The 16232-nt window shown below is 46.3% G+C and overlaps 1 long non-coding RNA gene across 1 annotated transcript; it reads right to left on the reverse strand.

Moving 5' to 3' along the window:
- Window positions 1-5065: 5065 nt before the first annotated feature.
- LOC119388930 (uncharacterized) lies at window positions 5066-13352 on the reverse strand. The gene is made up of 5 exons (XR_005182908.2): window positions 13198-13352; window positions 10123-10460; window positions 9864-9924; window positions 9630-9799; window positions 5066-5490 (listed from the first exon to the last, which is right to left on the reverse strand). It is a non-coding gene; the product is annotated as an uncharacterized LOC119388930 (long non-coding RNA).
- Between the last annotated feature and the right edge of the window lie 2880 nt (window positions 13353-16232).

The raw sequence follows: 16232 nt of genomic DNA on the forward strand, positions 1-16232 counted from the left end.
GAGGAGGCTTGGCTTGTGCGCGTGCGATATCTGTAAAAAAATTATTAAACGCATCGGCTAATTCAACACCTGACAACTCTTTGCCATTGATTTGCAACTGCTGTAAATGCCTGTGACACTCGTTGCGATTTAAAAGTCTGTTTAGCCTCGACCATAGTAGGCTGTGGTTGCGGCTTTCGATGACCAAGAGAGATGAATAGTACGCTGTGCGTGCTTGCCGTAATTTCTTAGTAAGTCTGTTCCGGTACTTTTTAAATGTGGCGAGGTCATCTGCTGATCGCGTGTAAAGAAAGTGTTGATACAACTTGTCCCTGACTTTCATTTCCTCACGTAGTTCAGACGTAACCCAAGGTTTCCTGATAGGAAGCGATATCTGGTCAGCGGGTGATACAAGCGAGAGACGATGATAGTATTGGTCAGAAAAAATAGCAGGAAAGAGGTTGAAAGAACTGGAGTCGTTGCTGGAAATTGGTAAATTTAGCCTACGTCATATACCGCATTTTCTCGCATAGAAGCCGCACTAAAAAACGGAAAAATGTGCTTAAAAGTGGGGATGCGGGTTATATGCATATGTTATTCTTTTTCTTTTTGTAGAGTTAGGGGTGCGGGTTATGTGCAGGGGCGTACGCAAGCGACTGGGGACCTCCGCGTTAAAACTCTCTCCCGGCACTAAAACTCCCAGCCGTACCCTTGGATAATACAAAGGAACGCAATTAAGGGCCTACGTATACGCAATCCGCTTTGAGGCCCCGGCTATATAGGCGTGCGCAGGGTTCCCAATAAGAGGGGGTGGGGGCTAGTCTCACTGCAGCCTCCCCCCATTGGTCAAGTTAGATCGAAAACAAGCCTTGCAGTGGATGCAAAAATGAAAATCAAGCAGTGAAGTGCTTCTCATAACGGCCCGCCTTTGTTTCCCGGCTTTCCTGAGTAAAAATGGGAAGCAAGCAGATCTTGGAATTCATCAGTGGTGCTCGGCCGCCGTTATGGCCAAAAACCCTCATCGCACACCTCACACATTGAACAATGATGTTAAAGGGGGTGAGGGGCGTTTGCCCCCTCTGCCCCCCTCGTGCGCATGCCTATGGCCGCGGCGCAAAAATTCTCAATTGACTGCCTTTCTTTTCGCCATGCAGGAAGCCGATCGACAGAGTGTTGCCTCGAAGGCTCGTGTGACATGTCCCAGCGCCGCTTCAGGGGTTGCGCTCGGCTCTATTGATGCCGCAGGAGGAGCCAGACGTTCAGGCCGAAGCCGGAGCTCCGCCGTGAGTGGCGCTCTTTTCCAAGAACCCTCCCCGGAAAAATAGAGAGCTTATTATATCGATTCGGCTGTTTACGTGGACGCGCGCTAAACAGCTACGATCAAAGCTCGGCTAGGTGGCGCTTCCGATGATCTTGAACCATATGTGAAGATCACGAGGTGAAGATGTCCATGCTGATGTACGTTTGGGTACATGAAGTCTTCGAGTTTTGAGGACAACGCGATAGAAAGGTAAACATGTCCATGATAGAGACAGTAAAAGACGGTTGGAGGATAGGTGGCGGAAACGTAGGGAGAAAGGAAAAAAAAAACGACGTGAAAACCAAGGTCACTCGACCATCAAACACAGGAAGTCAAGCGGTAAATTTATAAGCTTTTTTTCATAAGTAGAAAAAATTAGGTGGACAGGTCATTAGGCCAAATAAAAAGATTGGCTGTGGTTTAACTCTTGTAAGCATACATTTATCGCGAGCGAAAGGTATGTCTGGCTTGGTTTTGCAAAGGCTATGCACACATTAGGCAGTTGTGGGTACCCAAGAGGATAGCGTACGACGCATTGACAGTGCATGGCGACAAACGCTAACGCAACGTTTTGCGTACGCTATTGTAAAACTGTCTATTGTTTCATTAAAGTTTGCTTATTTTCTCTGTGTTGTCAGTGTTGCTGAACGAAGGTGGGGGCTGCAGTAGCTTCGATCAACATTAGCAACATCTATCTATCTATCTATCTATCTATCTATCTATCTATCTATCTATCTATCTATCTATCTATCTATCTATCTATCTATCTATCTATCTATCTATCTATCTATCTATCTATCTATCTATCTATCTATCTATCTATCTATCTATCTATCTATCTATCTATCTATCTATCTATCTATCTATCTATTTTATCCCCCCTCCCCCTCGTTCGTGTAGAGTCTGAAAGAAAGCAAGCGTTATAATGTATGCAAAAATGCAAATGAAGGAATGACGGGCTTCTCACAGCGGCCTGCCTTTGGTCCCCGGCTTTCCGAGGTAACAGGTGGGAAGTAAACAGTTCTTAAAGTGCAACGTGAAGGGTCATCGGCTGCTTTAGCAAAGCTGCGTGGCCATAAACGTGCACATAAGGCAAGTTCATTTGGCCGGCTTGTTGGGCAAGTTCGTTCATAGACAATAGCGGGACAGGTCCGACCGGGTAAAGTACAGGACAGACATAGCGGCCCTTTAGGATGACTTAGGGGGGGGTGCTCCCCCCCCCCCTTAAGGCTTGTTGGCTGAATCATTTGAACAGCGCTGCGTGGTGTGCATATGTGCTTTCTCGTGTCCGTGTGCCGTTTTGCGCTAGATCGAAACCTTTCGTATGGCTAGCGATTATCGACTGCGGTCAAAGTGCGCGACACTTCCCCTCACTCGCAGGGCTTCCGACGGAAACGGGGGCCCTGCGTGTTGAACCACCCCGGCCTGACCGCAGTCGTGGTGGCAGCGTGCAGCCTCCTGCTTGTCGCTTTGCTCGTCATCGTCGGCAGTCGCAACGCTCACGAAGAGCGGCCCAGCGCTGGCATTTGCGAAACACCGGTACGCATCGCCGGTCTGTTGGCGTAATCTCACACGATAGAATGATGCTGTAGTGGAATATCGATAAAACCAACTGGTATAGTTCTGTGCACAGTAACACGAGGACACAAAAGAAGACACGAGGACACAGCGCTACAAACAAGTGAAGGTTTATTGCACATAGGGCCACAGCACAGATACCAATGTACAAGAAGGAAAGGGTGTCAAAATTACCATCGCCCCACATATATATCGCTTAACGACATCAGCACCACCGATACCGCATCGCGGTGTCTAGAACTAACGCCATTACACCTGGAAAATTGCATTTTCACGAACCGAAACATATCGAGGGGGCTTTCAATCGCCTAACACCCATATCAGTGAAAAAAAAAAAGGCTACGAGTCAGGGAACACAATAATGGTAGAGCGTCCGTGTCCATTGCTGGAAGTTTCACCTCCATTCGCAGTGCCGCAGGGAGAAGACCGGTGTCTTTTTCTTTTAACAGCGGAGCTGATTAAAGTAGGGGTGTGCGAATATTCGAGTTTCGAATCGAATAATTCGATTCTACTTTCGAATAGCTAGTATTCGAAGTTTCGGATAATTCGACATGACGAATATCTAAAACGCGACAAAGGCCAACGGCGAAACTTGGTTAGGGTGGCGTGGCTTAAACTAACGCTAATGCCTTTACAGTATGCCTTCCGTTAAAACTTTCACCGATATCCTGGTTCAAAGCGACCACACGTTTATTGTAAAGGAGATAACGCCATTTCCGTAAGCAAAAAGAACACACCAGAGAACTATCAAGCCCTTCACAACTTCGCTTCCGAAAAGAAGGCACGTACTTGCGTAGTTCGGTCGCGTATGCCGCAAGCACCGTGAAACGTCTCGAATTTGGCCTGCGAAATGCTCGGTGATGGGCTTGACATGCGAAAATTTGTTCACGCTGTGCAGCCGCCACTGCCGCAATGCACCACTCGTTCAGAAAATCCCGTCGTTCCGGCGCGCAGTTAAAACGCTGCTGTGAACGGGCGGCCGAAGATTTTTGCGCCCGCGGGGCGCTCATGACGATGAAGCACAACGTTACTGTTCTTCTTTCTTTCAATTTTCAATAAAGTCCTTTGCATTCGATATTCGATTCAATATTCGACATTTTTGTCCGCTATTCGGCACTATTCGATTCGAATTCGATTCGAGATTAAATTTCGCTATTCGCACACCTCTAGATTAAAGCCAAGGTAATCTCTGGAGATCCGTCGTCCTCACTTCCTACACTGTAAAAAATATTTTGTGAAAAAAACAGAAATTGTCTGGCAGCTCTCTTGCCACAAAATTTCTGTAAAGCTATGTTTTCTATTTTGAAGTTTTCTGTGTTTTAACAGATTTTTTCCGTTTTACTTTACAGAAGTTTTCTGCATAAGCACAATGTTCAGTTTTGTGTTACAGAAAAAACTTGGTTTTCTGTTTTTCTTCTTTTTGTTATTTCACTGTTATTTTCTCTTTTACAGTACAGAAAGTTTATGTTTAAAAACATGTTTCAGTTTTCTGACACTGAAAAAACTGTTTTCTGTTTTCATTTTTCTGTCATTTCGCTAATAGTGTCTGTTATCGTTTGCAGAAATGTTATCTATAAGTACAATTTCGGATATCGAGTCACAAAGGCTGTGTTTTCTGTTACTGCCCTCCTGCTATTTCATTACTGCATTTTATTTCGGGAACATACTTTTTATGCATAAAGATCAACTTATATATATTTCCTTAGAAAAGCATTCCTCAGTACTAAAAAGTAGTTATGTCACTTGTACAAGCGATACGCAAAAGTATTTTGTTTAGCCAAATGCAATGGCAAAAATACCAATATATTGCGTGTGCATATTCCAAATATATTCAGTTTTTTTTAATAATATCTGGGGTTTTACAAGCCAAAACCACGATATGATTATGAGGCGCATCGTAGTGGAGAGCTTCGGAAATTTCGACAATCTGGTGTTTCTAACGTGCACTGACATCGCACAGTATATGGGCCTCTACCATTTCGCCTTTGTCGAAATGCGACCGCCGCGGCCGGGGTCGGACCCGCGGCTTTCGGGTAAGCAGCCGAGCACCGGAACCACTGTACTACCGCAGCTGACATTGTGAACTTCTTGGAGCTACACCCGCGAGGTGTTGCTTCCAGCACTCTAGTAAATAACGCAATAAAAACAGGCACGTTTCAGTAGATTCTCCTTTCATGATAAAAGAAACGAATTTTTATTTAAGCACAGGAAATGCTGCATGTAAACAGCTTCAAAATAATGAAAACTGCGTACATGTTGTCACCGTAGATTCAAACCGGTTTGGAAAATGTGTAGATATACCGTATTTACTCGAATCTCGGCCGGCCCTGATTATAAGCCAACCCGCAAAATTCGCAAGGCCAGAAAAAAAAACTTAATCATTGTACCCGAATCTAAGCCGACCCCCCCCCCCCCCCACTTTCGCTCATCGTTTTTTCGAAAAAAAAAGACATCGGCTTAGATTCGATTAAATGCGGCATATTCATAATGACACTGCAAATTTTTCGTTGTAACACTTAGCATTCATAGTCTCGCAGAGGTTTGGTTAAGTTGGTCTTTGTGGTGTGAGGCGGCGCTGCTTCCTTGACTTCTCGACCTTGCTCCCTTTGTCATGGTTGACTGCTGCGGCTGCCCTAAAAACGAATAATGGTATTTTTTGGTGCACCAGGATGTTGCATGACTATGCTGAACATAATGGACCACACTGAGAACAACATTGATTATGTTGGTAGAGTGCTCAGGAAACCCTCGCATTGCCTCTTTAAGGTGTGTGTGGAATCAGTTAAAAAAATAACCTCACGATCCAGATGGAGATTCATTTCTATAAAATTGCATAATGGCTCATACAATGCCATTTATCGCAGTGTAAGGACTTTAAAGGAAATAATGCTCCTCACAGAACAAGGTTCATCTGCTTTTAAACACTCACCCAAATACAATAAAAACTCATTAATTCGGATTTCACGGGTCCGGAAAAAACGTCTGAATTAACCGAATACCCAATTATCGAGAGTATCAAGAAAAAAAAACAAATGACAATTATATCAATGCATTTTCTTTTTCTTGATGAATGCGCAAATCCAGTACCTATTTTGCATAGGAGTAAAAGCCACGATTCCTGTCATTAGGTTCATCGTTCACAATGAGACCGCGGCCCAAGACAACGTGTATTAAGCCGAAACGTTTTCTCAACCCATCCCTTATTATGTACCTCTGCGAGCAACACCACCACGCCCACGTGATGATCATTTTGTCGCCGAAAAATTGGCCGGCAACTGATCGCTTGTCCATCGGAATGTAAGAAGCGAGTTTTATGTGAACTTGCGGAGTGCCGCTGAAGGTCCTCACCTTCTACAGCTTCCACCATGTATGAGCTTTGTGACATTGTGCGCGCATGACCCAAAGTCAAAACAAAGCTACCATGCTATTAAACAAAACAAAGGTGTTATTAAACAATGCATGAGCTTGCTGGGACCCGAGAACACCGCCGAACTATCCGATTTTTTAAGTGCACACGCACGATTGCATGGTAGGCACTATGGGTTTCCCAATTTAGATCTGCTAAAAATTACACTGAAACCATTGTAGCGCGATAGACCCGGACAAAGTGGATGATGGGACACCACGGGCACAATTTTCACCACGGATTTTATGACATTGCCCCAGACAATCAGGGAAAGAACATACTCATCCTAAAGCGCATGCGTGCATATGTTCTACATTGTAAACAATAAGAGATATGAAAAAGTCGTGTGTAGCTATAGATGTCAAATAAACTTATAGACGTGTCGCTGATGCAATCTGTGCCCATTTTGCTTACAGGGAATTCTCGCTTGATTGCACCAATCCACGTCGGTCTTTTGTTTATTAGGGAGTTTTAGCTTGTAACGTATACTTCTTTACGTTACCGTTACCGGATTACGTTTACCGTTTTACCAGAACTCGACTTTTAGTCAAGTTTTTTAGCTTCCCAAACGTAAACCTTTACGTACGTACGTAAACATTTACGTTTGCGCAAACCACTAAATGGTGATAACAGCATTTAAACTACATTTAATTTAGATAATATTGAATTACGCTGCGGCAAAATCATAAGCGAGGTTTTTAGGGTGTGCAGTATCCCGGTATAAGCGAAGGAGTGTAGAAATACCAGGTTACCGGGCGATGGTGTCGACATCTTGTGACGCTTCTCGCAACCACAATCGTGGACGCGTTTGTTTTCGCTTGGTGTTCTTGAGGATAAAAAAAATCGGCAGATCCCACGTACCGTGGGAATCAATGTTATGCGAAGCATGCGCGGGATGGTGATTGTGGCGTAATTTTTCACATTGAGCGAAACGTTATGGAATGACGCGAGAGAAATGTGGAAGTGGTATACGAACATTCATATGTTGAAGAGTCGCATATGTATTATGTCACCAGTTGCTTACAGTTGCGCAACGATGCCAACAGCAACATGGGTGTTACCAACACCAGACGCGGTAAGCTGATATGTAGTGCTTATATTCTTCAATACTGGATAGCGCGAATCCGAACAGGACAAAGAAGGAACACAGATGGACAGGACAGGCGATACTCGTAAGTAAGCTTGACTCAAGAAAGTTTCTTTAGATATATACAGAGCCGAGTGGCACGCGCAGGCTCACTGCACGTACGTTACAGTCACAGTTACAGTTGCTATGCTTATACTTGTCCGTTATGACGGAGAACGCACGCACGTTTCACGAGCCCGTGTGTATGTGTAGAAGAAGTTCTTGACAGTTCTTGAACAAGGTCATCATCACCGTGATCAGTGAGCACCAGCGGCTGGACCGGACTTGTTAATCAGATTCATTCGTGATCGCGGCTATGAGGAGTCTAAATGTAGTGAAGTGCGAGGTATGGTGCAGATGGTGGAAATCCTGGATACCTCTTACTACGAAATGATCTATGGTGCCTCCTGTCGTGGACGTGGCAGCGAGGTCCTTTGATGCCTTCTCCACATCCAAGCAGTATTTCACGCAGTATAAGGACCAAGCGTTGTTGGGTCTTGATAAATCCATGTTGGAGTCACCGGTTATGATGAGAGGCCTGGTTCTCTTAGCAGATTTATTGTAGGAAGCATTGACCACGGTTTTTGCGTAGTCCACGTGGTCCACGTTGCGGGCCACGTGGACGAGTGGATGGTAGTTGAGCGTCTTTCAGGGCTGTTCTGTCTTCAGCTTCCTCACTTTCCTTGCGTCCGCCCCGGTGGTGTAGCGGTTAAGGTGCTCGGCTGCTGACTCGAAGGTCGCGGGTTCGATCCCGGCCACGGCGGTCGCATTTCGATGGAAGCAAAATGCTATATGCCCGTGTTCTGTGTGATCTCGGTACATGTTAAATAATCCCCGATGGTCAAAATTTCCGCAGCCCTTCGCTACGGCGTCTTTCATAATCATATCGTGGTTTTGGGACATAAACCCCAACAATTACTAACATTATCTCCTTCTTTTCGTGTCGATGTGTGTGTGTGTTCGCGGTTACTGTGTTGGATAAGACTCTGTATCACCTGTGGCACATACCCGCATAACATTAAGTCTGGTTTACGGGTATGGGCCACACGTAACTGAGAGAAAGGGTTTCATGACGTATGCGATAGGTACTTTGCGTTATTCATGTCATGACCAGTGAATCGTGTTCGTCATACACTGATCCCCTGCTATGCTAATTTTTGTATATTACAAGTTATGGAGACGACCAGGAGAGCGTCCAGACGTAGGCGGCTAGATAGATAGATAGATAGATAGATAGATAGATAGATACGTAGATAGAAACGGCCAAAGTGCCTGAGGTTCGCTAAGAAATGCTTCGCATTTAAAAATGTTTAAAAAGGCAACTCATTCGTAAAAATGCCGCTGCAAGGCATATACATTGGGAGTAGAATGCCCGATGTTTCTGCAATAACAATTTTGTGCTCACCTGGTACACCTTGGCCCCGCTAGATGGCGCCACCTATCCAGCCTGTCAGAGTCTTTAGGCCTCTCACGTTTGCGGATTTGGTATTCTACGTCACTCTAGCCTCGGTAATCCGGCTGAAATGAGGTGATCGTAAGTGGCGCTCGCACTTCGGCTTATTTTGACTCGGCGGCTGGAGTCTCCGCGAAGCGGATATTGCGAGTAGGCACGAACGAAGGTGGATTTGCGAGATAGGGCCGTAAACGTAAAGCCTATCCGGCGAGTAGTTTACGTTCCGTAAACCTTTACGTTCCGTAAACCTTTACGTTCCGTAAACCTTTACGTTCCGTAAAGGTTCGCGCATGCGCAGATTCTATCCGGTATCCGGTAACACGGTAACGTAAAGAAGTATACGTTACAAGCTAAAACTCCCTATTGTGTCTCTCTCTTTATGCGTTGTGCTCACACACCTTGCTCCGGCAGCAGAACTGCATAAAAAAGTGCTATCTCTTATTTAAATGAATGAAACTTTTCATGTTACTTGGTGCCCCTTCGAAATCCTCATTAAACAGTGATTAAAAATACTTCACATGTCAACCGTTCCATATACTAACGTTATTACTTAAAATCTTTCATGACCGCTCAGGATTCCCGTAGACAGTTTTACACTTAAGCTGAACATTTCCATTTAGTCATACCCTCTATCAGAACCCTCATTGACTTAGCCAAGTGGGAGTGTAGTATCAGATATTGGAAATTCCTCAGTACTTGTCTACTTTTGTACTAACTAATGTGGCTTTATCTAAGTTAGTTGCATGAATCTCGTTGAAAAAGTCAGAAAAATCACATTAAGTTTTACCTTTGTGTGAACACCAGGGTTAGGCTGACCTCCTTGCGGTATTCAATAGTAAAGGCGAAGTGTGTAAAGAACATCAACTTGAATGCCTGGCACCGTGTGGTGGATTCGATCACAGCATGGGTATCAATCATCACAGATGGTAAATGCCCCGGCAGTCAGAAAGTTCTCTCCTGGAACAAAATATTTCCTGTTTAGAAATATTCGGCAGTACATTGCAAGTATCCATAACAATACCTTTTGCAATGATGAAAGGGGAGCACGGCACGTCTCCGACGTGATCTTCACTTGTACTTGCCTGCAATAATAAAAGTTATCAAGTTAATTATGCGATAAGTAGCCACAAAGCTCCTGTACCCTGGAGTTCAAACAAGCATACGAAGACAATTAAAAAGTTAGACAATATTTTTATTGAACTACAGACATTGTAGATGCGGTATAAAATAAAAGCAGCGAACAATTTGAAGACCAGGCCACTGTCAAATAATTATCTTACCTTCTGGTAGCTCGAGATGCAGCACCACCTTAGGGCACTATACCATCAGTGCCAACTTAGTGTAATCCATTATGCTGTGTCTTAGTGCAGGTAATTTGGGCTTCCATGACACAAAACCATATAAATCCTTCTGGACTCTTCGTTTTCTTTACAGTCCTATTTTCGTCCTCGGTACCTCGTAGCACTAGCTCAGAGAAGGAACTCTCGGAACAGTTTTCTGTGCTGTTCCAATGGGCACTTCGTGCAGAATGCATTCATGCTCTTGTGCAGTGCGGCATACTTGATGAAACGTGGCACAGACGTCTTGGTGGTACCACAGAGACTGCAGACATACATCGCTGAAATAAATAAAAACTGCAATTACCGAAAAAAATAGAAAAGTCTGTTATAACGGTAAGCACTTCTTTAAAGCTCCAAAGAGAAAGGAAAGGAGGCTAATGCCTGACTGTAACAAACATTTTTGCCAATTCAGAGAGAATGAATCTTTAACATTAAATGCTATACCTAATTGAAACATATTGCTAATGCATTCAAAAAGCCTTTAAAGGCATGCGCATTTGCACGGACGTCAGGCTAAGCATGCAGACGAATAACACCAGAGCACGTGGGCGCGCTCAGTGAACCTCCATTGCAGAAAGTGTTTACGCAAGGAATCAACAATCCATGCGCAATGACGTTCGCAATGACGGTTGCTTCGCGTCAACTATTTCATTATTTGGGCTAGCGAGCCACCAAGTTGCGATTTCCGTCAAAGAATCCATTTATAAAGGGCACGTGGTGGGGAAATTTGACCAATGATCTTTATCAGTCTGGGAAAACTTGCCACCTGAGATGGAGCAAAATGTCCTTCGTTTTATGAAAAGGAGAGGGTCAATTGGTTTTTATTTTTACTGAAAAACTCCTTCGAGTTGGGCTAAGCCATTGGGCCAGAAGACGAGTTGCGCCTGCCTGCAGGGCCGTAGCCAGAAATTCTTTTCGGGGGAGGGGTTCAACCGCTCTTTATGTATGTTCGTGCGTGCATATTTAGACATGCAAAATCTAACAATTAATTGGGGGGAGGGGTTGAACCCCCACCCTGGTACGCCAATTCCTGCCTATTACCTGCTGTAAACTATATAAAGCATGACATTTGCTTCTCCGCAAAAGAGCAGCACAATATATATGTTCAAAATCTATAGAATATTGTGAATGTTTACAAATAGCAGAACATTTCTAATGAGCAATTCGCTTCATTCAAGGAGTGATACGCTTAAAGGAGTAGATGTTATTTTTTCAGTGGTAATATTAGCGTAATTACAGTTTGTTTTGCATGGCGTCATTTGGCAGTAAACAGCACCTTGAAATAAACAAAGCCCATCTGTCGCGGTAGCATGGCTGGCAAAACACACAGAACATTCCGTCATATGCCAGTCGTCTGATCAGTTCGGGAGCCGCTGTTATCTGCCAAGCTGCTCTTTTTGTGGCCTACATGCCGATAGGGCGGAGGTATAGAACGGATGTCCTTCTAAAGCTGTCGACCAAAACGTGCGCATGTCTTTTTTTTTTTTTTTGTCAGACGCCCTAAACCTCACGCGCGACAGAACGTGCGCCTCAAAGAGCTAAAAAAAATTGCGTTCAGCGACAAACACATCTCGTACACACATCTCGAACACACTTGGTTGCGTCATTCAAAATTTGTGTCGGTACTTTTGTTCGACAATGGAAGTGTAATACCTACTGCCGCCAAGCACTGGCAAACAAAACGGGCGAGAGCCAACGAAAGATTCATTCGCCCTTCAATACGCCACTAAAAACAAAGTCCGCCTCTCCGGAAACCGGGATTTTTTAAAGGCAGTCACGATCGATGTCCACAATAAGCCTTCACGCACGGCTAGAACAGCGGCGTCGGCGTTGGTGCTCACTGAGAGATCACATGTGACATGTGCCACGATTGACCGCTTGTACTACGAGCGCACTTGAGCCCACTTTCCAGGGGTGTTCACGGCTTCATGCCGTTGTGTGTAAACCACGGATAACAACCGCGTATCTAACATGAGCTTCAGCAGGGAACACGCCAATCCGAAACGCGCCGAGTTTCTCCTACCGAGGAGAAGACGTGCTCCACCGCAACGCAAGCGGAATGCGATGACGCGAGGTAGCGCGTGTACACGTCAAGCCGGTGCCCCATTGGCTAGTCAATCGAGGCATCAGTTTACCGAGTGGATGTGCCCCACACGTCCATTCGGTAAACTAGGTTTACCTAGGTTATCTATCTTTCGCCAGGAACTTAAAGCTTCGTAAGGAAGGTCATCCAATGATACTACGCCAAGAAGCTATGCGTTCGCACATTCCCGCCAGCAATGTTCAAGATACACAGCATTATACAACCAAGCAGAACTTATCATGCAATGACCACTACAAAACACTAAACGCCGTACACCAAGCCACAACAACATTGCTCAGGGCCATGTTCACTATGCAGGAGAAAGCTACCTATTACACGTAGATAAACACACAAAAAAGGAAACGTTTGCACTTTCATTAAAAAAAGAAAGAATTATATGCTCTGTAACGTCGCTCAGTTAGCTGAGTTGAGTTATACGCACTTCATTAGTTTTTAGAGAAAGTCGGGCCAAGCATCAAGAAAAAAATAGGTGCAGAAACACAGAACACAGGTTTGATGTAATAAAGAAACAAAGCGGGTAAGGTGAACAAATGCCTCTCATTATTCTGTACAGCGAAACCTCGTTAATGACTGCCCGCAGCGAACGCACATGAAGTGCGCTGCGAACGCTGTAGTATGCGCTCTGCAACCGTCCAAGTACAAATTAGGATACCTTGACGTACGCTGCCGCTACCAGCAAAGAAATAAATGTGGTACAACAGCAGGCGTTCCCTCAAGCACCCACCTACAAGGCCTCTTCAGTGTTTCTACCAGAGCATGGAAGGAATTCCGGCTCTCGCACAACGTTGTGGTCGCACGCGCTGCCGACGCAAAGCTGAATTAGAAACTACGCGAGAGCGAATTTCGAAAGCGGGCAGGCATATCAACGAGTTCTTGTTGTAAGGAAGTCTAGTGAGAAGCAAACCACCCACCTTTCAATGACAGACGCACAAAAAGCAGGAGCAGGAGGGTGCCGTAGCCGCGCTTTGCACTGCAGCCATGCGTAGCCGCGCTTCGACGTGAGCGGTAGCCATCTTGTAAATGTAGGGGCCCGCGAGGCATGAACGTAGAACCGCAGAAAAGGCTCTGAATATTTATCAATCAAAATAGCAATGTGGGAGAAACCAGAAAAACATGAAATGTTATTTCATGGACATTTGTAATCTTTGAAGTATTTAAAACTGTGGAGGTTCAATTTTGAGTCGTTTGTTTTGCTGAAAGTCACGAATAACAGGAAATTTCGGTTTCTCTTTTTAACAGATTTCCTTCATGGCACATTTACAAAAAATTTCTTTCGCGGTACAGAAATTTCATGTATTTTATCTGTAAATTTACAACTATTTTTTACAGTGTAGCTCAGCTGCAAGAACGAAGCCTGACAATATATAGGTGATTCTGTTCAGAAATAAGAAGTGGGGTTTGGTGTGCACGATAACTGTCTCTCGAAGAGGACACCTCAACCGGTACACACACGGGGAAAGGGGATGAAAAGGAGACAGAGAGGAGGAAAGACACAAAAGGAGAGCATGCGGGAAGGTAGGGCGTTGGGTTTAAAGCCGCTCGCCGAGGCCGGCAGCGTCGATGAAGGAGAGAAGGGCGGCAAGGGCATTACGGCTGCGATCGCTGCAGCCGGTGGGAAAGAGGATGTCCTCGAGGGTCTCACAGGGCAGGTCGAGAAGGCGGTAGCGGGTGGCTAGCTGCTTCCTTGCACAGGCAGATGTGGGGCACTCGCACAGCAGGTGAAAAAGTGTTTTAACAGCGCCGCAGTCGATGCAAGCTGACGAAGGAGCTCCCCGCAGCCGCTGTTTTCGTTCCCGTCCATGCCGAGCCTGTCCGCAGGGAAAAGAGGAGGGCGCGCTCTCGCCGGGAGAAACGAGCCATGGGGAGAAGAGGGGGGGCGTTCATCGGAAACCCGCTCGTCTGGGTGGTCGCGCTGGAATTCTCGCCGAAAACTACATCGCACGGAATCGAAAGAGTTGGCGTATGGTGTCAATGGGGTCGCGGGAGAATGTACCTGTTAGCCAGATCGTCGGCAGCCTCATTTCCCGCGATGCCAACATGGGAGGGAAGCCACTGGAGTACAACATCACAACCATGCTCCTGAACCGACCGCAGGCTGTGCGCAACACGCTGTGAAAGTGGCGGGCCGCGTTCCTCCTTCATGAGCTGTCGCAGAGCTGACCTTGAGTCACAGTAAATCGCAGCGTTCTTGATGGTAGGTGACTCACGATGGAGGTCAGCAGCCAGCTGCAAGCCAACGAGTTCTGCGGTAGTCGAGGAGGCACAGAAGCTGAGGCGGCACTGCAGGGCTTTGGCGAGCTCAGGGGCAATGCAGGCGGCCGTAGCTGAACGGTCTCGTAGCACAGAGCCATCTGAATAGACTTGTGTTCTGCCATCTAGGTCGTCGTGCATCCTGGCCGCAGCCTCCTGAGCGATGGCACTGTGTGGTGTGTTGCGCTTTGAACGTATGCCCGGCAGTTCAAAGTAAACACGGAGGGGCGCTCGCCGGTGTGGTGGGGGCCAGCGCGCACAAGGGGCAGGCTCGTTGACAACAAGACTGTCGTAAAGGTCGATGATTCGACCGACTTGAGTGTTTGAGAGGTAGGGCATAAGTGAAGCCAAGTGGGTGAGAGGGAGTGTAGCGAGTTGAGCCTGGTAGAGAAGGGGTAGCGACGAGGAGAGGGGAAGCTGGGTAGAGAGGAGGAGAGCAAAGGCGAGGCTAAGTTGGGCTAAGGCGGTAGTGGGGCAGGTGGCGTGGAGAGGAGGAGAGAGCAGTAGCGCGATTGGCTGTGCCGGTGAAAGGATTCGGCCAATGGTAGCACGCGCTCGAGCACAGGCTATGCACAGGCGGTGCTGGTGAGAGAGGAGGAAGGGTGCGCCGAGCGTTGGCGAAACCGGAGGAAATGCGCGCTGATGCCATCAGCTCTGCTGTTTAATCAGCCTTTGAGATGTTAAGTCAGTTGAAGCCGCGCAATCGGTTTTGCAAGGGCAGAGGCAGGGGCGTAGCCAGAAATTTTTTTCGGGGGGAGGGGGTTCAACCATACTTTATGTATGTTCGTGCGTGCGTTTGTATGTGTGCGTGTATATATACGCAAGCAAAACTGAAAAATTTCGGGGGGGTGTTTAACCTTAACCCCCCCCCCCCCCCCCTGGCTACACCCCGGGGCAGAGGTGTACCCTGACATACCGTTCGGAGGTCTATGGGCAGCAGACTTGTACCTGTTACTGAAAAAAAAGTTACCGATACAGTCACAGCCGAAAAAAAATTCGGCAGATCCCACGTACCATGGGAATCGATGTTATGCGAAGCATGCGCGGGATGGTGACTGTGGCGTAATTTTTCACAATGAGCGAAAAGTTACCGAATGACGCTAGAGAAATATGGAAGTGGTATACGCACACCCCTCTCTTGAAGAGTCGCACATATATTACATAGCCAGTTGTTTACAGTTTCGCAACGATGGCAACGGTAACACGGTCGTTACCAACACCAGACGCGATGAGCTGATATGTAGTGCTTGTATTCTTCAATATTGGATAGCGCGAATCCGAACAGGACAAAGAAGGAACACAGATGCACAGGACAGGCGTTACTCGCAACTAAGCTTCATTCAGGAAAGTTTCTCTAGATATATACACAGCCAAGTGGCACGCGCAGGCGCACTGCACGTACGTTACAGTCAGAGTCACAGTTGTTATGCTTATAGTTGACCGTTATGACGGAGAACGCACGCACGTTTCACGAACCCGTGTGTATGTGTAGAAGGGGTTCTTGATAGTTCTTGAACAAGGTCATCATCACCGTGATCAGTGAGCACCAGCAGCTGCGTCAGACTTGAGTATCGGATGCGTTCGTGATCACGGCTATGAAGAGTCTATGCGTAGTGAAGTGCGAGGTATAGTGCAGCTGGTGGAAATCCTGGATGCCTCTTCCGATGAAATGATCTATGATGCCTCCTGTCCTGGA

The sequence above is a fragment of the Rhipicephalus sanguineus genome, chromosome 4, assembly GCF_013339695.2.
Source record: "Rhipicephalus sanguineus isolate Rsan-2018 chromosome 4, BIME_Rsan_1.4, whole genome shotgun sequence".
Lineage (NCBI taxonomy): Eukaryota > Metazoa > Arthropoda > Arachnida > Ixodida > Ixodidae > Rhipicephalus > Rhipicephalus sanguineus.